Here is an 8,819-nt window from a genome sequence, read left to right as displayed (position 1 = left end):
TGTCCCTTCTTTGCTAGATAAGCTCTGAGAGACATGGAGAGATTGAAAAGTAGTTTTCATAATGTCATGTTCAACTATACAACAAAAGGTATTCATAGAAGCAGCAGACACACTGGGGCTAAACCTGCTCTTATAGAGGAAGGAGGAGTTCTAGTTGCAGCCTCGTCGTTATGCAAAAAGGTTTCAGTTTTATCTGTTAAAGCATTTAAATAAATCTACTTTTGAGCCAAAAGTATTATAGTCTTGGACAAAAGACAGACCCGCAGACAAGAGATCAACTACAACCTAAAGAGTTAACTACAACATAAGGTAAGAGGACAGGAGCTGACAGTCTTTGCAGTTGTGGGTGTTTGGTTTACTGAAATTATTGTAAAAGCTGAAACTCTGAGAGTTAAATGTTCTTTCAGACTTGTGCAAAAATGTTTTTAACAAAAAAGAAATGGTGGGTGCCCATTTCATTTTGTCAAGCCTCTTTCATGGTGTAAGAAGTTTCATTTTTGTTATAATCACATACTGACACCTGGTGTTCATAGTAAAGAATGCAGTTTCCTGAAAACAGCAAAAGCCAAAAACTCAGTGATGGTAATAAGATGGTAATACTGGAGAGTAAAAGCCTGTGAATTAGGAAGTATACAAGCACTGTTACGCCACATAAATTAAATATCCAGACACCTCTTCTCAAATCAACAGCAGAATAAAAACAGCCTCAGGGCAACATTATCTCCACCACAGCAGCTGCAGCCACAAACACACACATTAAAGCAAAAGGAAAAACTGCTCAGTTTGTACACATCCTGTAGTGCGTGCCGTGCACCCACACACACATGCAAAACAGGGGGGTATTCCATCAGCGTAGCTAAGAATATCCATACTAAGGTGTAATCTTGAAGTCTGACTAAACGCCAACTACCAATCTAGCTCCCACCCGTTCCATCAAGTGAAATCAGCTGGCTCCAATTGACACTTCTTCTTCTTCTTCTTCTTCTTCTTTTTCTTCTTCTTCTTCTTCTTCTTCTTCTGATGTGATCAGGTGCATTACCGCCATCTACCGGAGTGGAGTGTGGAACAGGAGCATGGCAGTCAAAACAAAACCACAAAAAAAAAAAGGCAAAGAGAAATACAAAATTCTATATCCTCTCCATTAATCCAGTGTCCCTTAGATATTTCATTAGATGCTTAGATGTTTTGCCCTCTGCTTCTGCTCCAATGAGGTCTCCTATGTTGACTTTAAGCTTAGCTTTTCCTAGTGTTGCGGTTAGTTTCTTCCTCTCCTCCAAATAACCCCTGCACTCAAGCAACACATGTTGCACAGTTTCTGGACAACCACAGTTTGCACAGAGACCAGTTGAGTGTCTCCCTATCCTCCACAATGACTGATTAAGCCCAGTGTGCCCTATCCTTAGACGGGTGATGACTGTGTCCTCTTTCCGGCTCCTGCTCAGCCTTCTTCCCAAACCAACATGTTTTTGGGTGTTGAACAAATGCCTCCCAGTTTCATTCAGTTCCCAGTACTCCTGCCATATTTTGTGCATCTGTTTTTTGATAAATGTTTTGCCCTCAGCTTTACTCAAAGGAACTTCCATATTGACTGCCGTTGATTTAAGTGCTTGTTTTGCCAAAATATCTGCATCCTCGTTCCCCTCTACTCCTGCATGAGCAGGAACCAAACAAAGCAGACGGACATGTCCTTACTGAACATTCTGTAAATGAAATGATGAATTTCAAAAACCAGATTTAGCCTGCAGGACTTAACAGATTCGATACTAGTGAGTGCTGCCCAGCTATCTGAAGCAGTGACTGCTTTTCTAATGTTGTTCTCCTCTATTCACTGCAACGCTATCATAATAGCTAGGAGCTCAACTCTATACACTGAAAGATGATCAGGAGTTCTTTTTTTAATGGCTATTTTCAGGGGCGATTCTAGGATCAGAGGTTTAGGGGTGCTGAGCACCAAGAGAGCTGCCCGGCCAGGCAAGATAAATTTCACTGTTTTGTACATTTTAACGCAATTTCATTCTCACATTTGTGAAAGAAAAGCACAACACTTTTTGGGAAAGATTGTGATTAAACCATCAAATCTGATAAAGGTTATTTAAGTGCTGAGTCACAGCAAAAGAGGAATGGATTGTAATCATAAAAGAAACATATCGTAACCCTAATTTCTGGGGGAAGACAACTCCTTTTGATACAGCAGCTCCTCAACATACACATAAACAGTATGTATGTTTCTGGAGTAAACCAGCCCCCTATAGTGAGTACCAAAAATACAAATAAGAATATTAATAAATAAAGTCCTCTCTCTGCTCCTCTCTCTCTCTTTGTACTGTCAACCAAAAGGCAAATAACCAAACAATGCATTTTATATCTAATAAGAGATATAAACTGATACATTGATCTAACTTACAACATCATTCTAGATAGACAGACCATTTACACTCCTACCTGAACCTGGCTCTTTTTTTTTTTTTTTAACAATCTTATATCCATGATGAGGCTGTCTGTCTGTCTGTACACACACATACACACGCACGCACGCACGCACGCACACACACAATAGGAGTTATAATGTTAATGGGCATCCAGTCAGTTAGCTAGTCAGTAGCACCTTGGCTTTAATATTAATACATGCACATGTGAGCCCAAGGCCAAAACACACCGGCGGCGTCATATGACGGCGGCGTCACTGACGCGAGTCAAGTACCGCACCCAACACACACAAAAAGCGTCGCGCTGCCGGAGCTGGGAAGTACAAAATAGCGCTTTTTCAAGGGCGGCGATGCTGGAAAAATAGGACAATAGCGTAAAGTGCCGCGGCACCGGTGGGGGTACTGTATTTTTGTTGTTAAAATATTACGTTTCAACCAAGTACTGTATGGTTTTGACACTTTTCTAGCTTGTTAAAAAAGGATATACAGTAAAATAAATAAATAAATAAAAATCTCTCAAATATTAGGGGTGCTGGGATTCAATTTAGGGGTGCTTCAGCACCCCCAAAAATGGGCTAGAAACGCCTATGGCTATTTTACATGTTGGAAAGTAGATGGCAGCTGCTGTCCTTCCTGTCTCAGGGTCTTTTGAGCCGTCAGTGAAAATCATAGTTTTATCATTAAAATGTTGTTCTGTGTACACATCTACAATCCTCTCAGCCTGTGTTAGCTTTGATTTCCTTTTAAGCTGTTGCTGGACATTCAAATCAACAGATGGAGTCACAAATAACCATGGAGCAATATCTGGATATGGGACTGTTGGGCTATACGCTATGTTGCACAGACCAAGGATCTCTGCTTTAGCATTTCCTACCCATCCGAAACTGAAACACCTACTTTCATTGTGTTCCCAACAATCCTCTAAGATTGCTCTAGCAGGGTGTGAGCTACAGTGTCCCTGAAGATTGACCCAATATGTTAGCATTATTGCAGTTCTTCTTATTCTTAATGGTTGTTCACCTATCTCCCCTTGCACGGCAGCCACTGGGGAGGTCCTAAAGGCTCCACTGCAGACCCTTAAAGCCTGTGCCTGCTCCACCTCCATTCTATTAAGGTGGCTGTCTGCTGCTGACATGTATGCTATACATCCGTAGTCAAATTCTGATCTCATGAATGCTTGATATACCTTTAACAGTGCTGTTCTGGTAGCTCCCCAGTCCCTTCCCGACAGACATCTTAAGAGGTTATTAACCTTCTTACATTTCTCCGTGACTTTGTTAATATGCTGGTTCCAGGTCAACTTTTCATCAAATAGCACCCCTGGGAATTTAACTACTTTGACCTGCTCATGTGTTTGACCATATAATTTTACAGTCACGTCTTTATGTCGTCTGGAAAAGCATATCACTTGTGTCTTTGCAGCAGACATCGTAAAGCCCCAGTTGTTCACCCACTGCCATAATTGCTGCCTGCAATTATGGACTTCCCTACATTTCTTTCAGCTTTTTCAAAGATGTCATTAATCATTATATTGAATAGCACTGGACTGCAAACACTGCCTTGTGGGGTTCCATTTTCAACTTCATATAACTTTGAGTACTCTGTACCCACCTTGACCTCTATTATCCTGTCTAATAAGAAGTCCATCACCCAGTTATAGAGCCTACCACCCACACCTAACTTACTTAACTTGATCAGTTGTCCCTACTTCCACAACATGTCTTGTGCTTTTTCAACATCAAAAAAGACAGCTATCACCATCTCCCCATTTGTTTGAGCTTTTTTGATTTCTGACTCCAGGCATGATATTGAATCCATGGTGCTCCTCCCTTTACGAAACCCACTTTGATATGGTGAATATAAATTTTTACTTTCAAGACAGAAAGTTAGTCTGTCTGTCACCATACGCTCCATAGTTGTCCCTAACTGTGATGTGAGTGCTATTGGTCTGTAACTTGATGGGTCCAATGGATCTTTCCCAGGCTTTACTATTGGCACTAGGGATGTAACGATATGGAAAATTTGATATCTCGATTATAGTGACCAAATTATCACGGTAAACGATAATATTGCAATATTTTTTTAAGCGCTGTAAAATGTCCAAAAAATAGATACACTGAAATAACCTCACTAAATCTTGTAACTTCCTTATCATACTAAAACGTTAACAGCCAAAATCTTATATTTAAATGAAACTTTCACATTAAAGGGGCAAGGGATTGGCACGGCAACAGAAAATTTTATTTTAAATTAACAAAATATGTAAACACATTGCAGGAGCAAAGCTTATTTGTCTGGTGCATTTTAACAGTCAGCAAAATATGTTAATAATTTATATATTATTTATTTCTTAGCATGAGAGGAAAAATATATCTAAAACAAAACAATGCAAGAGTAGAACAAAAGACATACAATATATAGAATAGATATCACAAATGTGCAGGAGAAACCAAAAAGGGGGCAATGGTCATCATTACACAGAATAATTCACACATTAGAAGTGTGCATGCGAGTCAGAGGATTACCTGTATGAGAAAAGGAGTGCATGCTCTCGGTCAAAGGTTAACACGGCAGCGTTTTATGTTGTTTCCTTGAGCTGGCCGTCTATATCGATTCTAGCTCGCCATACAATCATAGTTGATCTCAGTTAGCGTTACATTACGTCGGTTTATATTCTGTCGGCTCCACTCAGTGTTTTCAGCTCCGTTTCGTTTTGAAACACTTAACGTTAGCAACATAGCTGCTAATACGGCTATTAGCTGCTCAGCTAGTGTCTTAAACGAAAACGGAAAACTGAGTGCCGCTATTACCACCTTCCGCCATGTTTTCATTCTTCGTGTTTACACATGCTACGCATTCACGCAGCGAATGCATCGCGAGACTTGAATGAGGCTGTTACATATCCTGATAATCCACCGCAATAATGCAATTAATTTAAACATAAACGGTAATTCTTACCGTGTAAAAATTAACTGAAATTTACCGTAATGTTGGTAATCGTTACATCCCTAATTGGCACTATGCTTGATTGTTTCCATGCTACTGGTATTTTGCCAGTTTGCCAGACCCTGTTGAATAGTCTTAAGACTACTTTAAGCCCACTATCTTCCATGTGGGCTAGCACACTATAACAGATACTATCCTTTCCTGGAGATGATTGCTGTGCCTTTAAGAGTGCCATCCTTAACTCAAATAAATTAAAGGGTACATCTAAATCATCTGTTGTGGTGATTCTCTGTACATTCACAAAAAAATTCACTTTTATCCCTATTAGCCTACGGACCGCTGTTTTATTGCCACTAATTAATACTGGAATTGTATAAAGTCTCTTGATTCTGCTCATTCGTCTAAGCATCCCCCATGGACCAGCGGAAAGTTTGTTTCAAAACTGTGTGTGTGTAAAAAGCAAATCCACACGCGTAGAGCTGAGATCCACAAATGTTTTTTTGATTCACAAATAAAAACTGAGTTCACAAATGCCTGTTTGAAAGTTGTAAATGTTAGGAAGATACTCACAAATGCTTTTCATTTACTTGCAAATTAATTTAATGTATTCACAGATTTATTTTTTTTTTCATTTTTGGAATGTGTTTGTCCATTTGCAGATCCATTTTATACTTACAAAATATTTTTGTGAGTTTACAAATCTTTTTTTGTATAATTCAAGCCTCACCTGTTAAGCCTCAACTCATACACGCGCCCAGGGAAAATAAAAAGCCCACACTAGTCAAGTGCCGAAAATGTTGCAAAATGTCAAAAAGCAAAGGAAAGGAGCAAGCAGAGGCTTTTTCTAGGCCCTCTGAACAATGTGGGCCTCCTCATCAACAGGATCCTCGATGAAGGGGCATGCCATTATTTCCTAATTTACTCTCTCTTGCTCTGTCTCTGTGTCTCTCTGGGCGTGTCCCTCTCCTTCTCTGGCCGCTGACAGTTGACCTTAATTGGCTGTGAATTTGCTAGCCAAGTGGAAACACAATGGGGTGGGGATGGCAGGGCAATCACATATTCATGTACCAGCTTTACTGTTGTAAGTGGGGGCGGCATGGTGGTGTGGTGGTTAGCACTGTCGCCTCACAGCAAGAGGGTTGCCGGTTCGATCCCGGGCATGGGAGCCCTTCTGTGCGGAGTTTGCATGTTCTCCCCGTGTCAGCATGGGTTCTCTCCGGGCACTCCGGCTTCCTCCCACGGTCCAAAGACATGCAGATTGGGGACTAGGTTAATTGATAACTCTAAATTGTCCGTAGGTGTGAATGTGAGCGTGAATGGTTGTTTGTCTCTATGTGTCAGCCCTGTGATAGTCTGGCGACCTGTCCAGGGTGTACCCTGCCTCTCGCCCGATGTCAGCTGGGATAGGCTCCAGCCCCCCCACGACCCTCAAGAGGATGAAGCAGTTAGAAGATGAATGAATGAACGAATGTTGTAAGTGGGTTTTTTTTAAATTATCTTATTTTTATTACAATTTAATTTGTTTTTTAATAGTTAATGTTTTTTTGATTAATTATGTTATATATTTTATGATCTACATATTATTTTATCATTACATGACAGCTGTGAGTGTGTAAAGCACTGGCAGAACTGTCTTAGGTGTTTGTTCTTGTCTATTGAACATCTTTTGATCATAGATGGAGCTAATCCTCACCTTAATCCTGCTACGGACCAGGATTGCCCAGCAGCATAAATTACCATGGTCACTAGGCTGGGATTCAGGTTAACCACCTTGATGGAACGGAGTTGTGGCTCAGGTTGATGGAACGGAAACCGGAGTTTAGCTCGATGTATCAGGCTTAGCCAGAACCATGGTTTCCATTGTTACTGATGTGAGGCTAATCTTAGCCACTTTGATGGAACAGAGCTCTGACTCACATTAGCCAGACTTGACCATTTAAGCCTGGATTTGCCTTTAGCCTGCTTGATGGAATACCCGCCAGGAGTTGATGTTTTCATGTGGAGAGTGCAAGAGTTCAGTGAGCATGTTGTTGAACTCACCTGTGTGAACATCATTCAGAGTCTTCAGCAGTCTGAAGTCCTCTACAATCTGCTCTAGGTTCAACTTCTCTGCTCGTTCATACATGATATAACCAGTCCACCCAACAGGCAGTTAACATGTTGATCCAACAACACGAAAAATACAAAACAATTGGAAAAAAGTAAACTCTGGGACAAAAGGCTAGAGAGGTAAAGACAAAGCACAAGAGGGAGCAGGGTGATTAAACACATGTGTAACTGAAAAACTCATTGACACACAGGTGTGGTGGAAACCAGGTGGGAAAACACACAAAGACAGGAAGTCAAGCAAACACATGAGGAGAAAATAACAAAATAGAAAACTATAAACATAATTAACTGAATGCAACTGAGAAAAACTAAAACCTCAAACCTAGAAAATAAAATCCTCATTGAACATGTAAAAACAAAGACAAACCACTAATACAACCAACTTAAAACAAAGCTAAACACAGTCTGTGTCTGCTGGTGATGCAATATCCAAGGTCACTTACAGAAGCGTGCTCACCGGGTGGTGCATTAAATTACTAATCAATGAAGGTAGATGCAACTTTTTTTTTTAAAAAAAAAAAAACTATGACGAGGTACACAAAGGCTAACCACAACACATAAAGATGTAGCCTGAGTGTCAGAGTGAAGCTCCCAGAACCTTCAGTCTGACATTGCCTCCATTGAAGGCGATTTACAAGGGGGAGGGAATTTGATTTTTCCCTAACCAATCAGTAGAGATCAACGACTCACCCAGAATCTGACGTCATTAGTATCCATGTCTCTGGGGTGCCGAAAACAAGCGAGCATTGCCCGTTTAAAATGTCTCCGTCGTCGTGCACGCCCAGCTGCATCGCCGTTAAATCCAGTTTAGCAGCTTCCTTAATTTGGTCCTCCATTAATGCAAGTAGTGGCGAAATACCTCGATAACATCGTTAATGTGGTCTGTAGGATCTGTAGCGGTCGCCATTGTTGCTATCCTCACCAATTACCCACCGGCGTACAGCTTGACATCAGCGTGGCGCTAATTGGCTAATCGCTAGACCCCCGGCGTTCATTGGTCCGTCCATCGTTTGGACGAGATAAATCGCAAATTCATTGAAGTATGCCAGACCAGTAATGCAAGCCTACTGAGTTGAGTGGGCAGGGTCTATGGTCTGGAACCAGGCAAATAAAGACGTGATCCTTGATTCAGACCCAGCACCCTAGTGCATTCATTGCAATAACGGGGGATTTTAACAACACTACTCTCTCCTCCCATCTGACTGGGTTTGTTCAGTATGCGGACTGTCCCACCAGGGAGAATAAGACACTAGATTTGTTTTATGGAGATGCCAAGGACGCCTACAGTGCCTCTGCCCTACCACACTATGGCAGATCAGATCATAATCTGGTCTCTCT

This window comes from Epinephelus lanceolatus, chromosome 22 (assembly GCF_041903045.1).
Source record: "Epinephelus lanceolatus isolate andai-2023 chromosome 22, ASM4190304v1, whole genome shotgun sequence".
NCBI lineage: Eukaryota > Metazoa > Chordata > Actinopteri > Perciformes > Serranidae > Epinephelus > Epinephelus lanceolatus.
Note: the sequence above shows the minus strand (reverse complement) of the source record.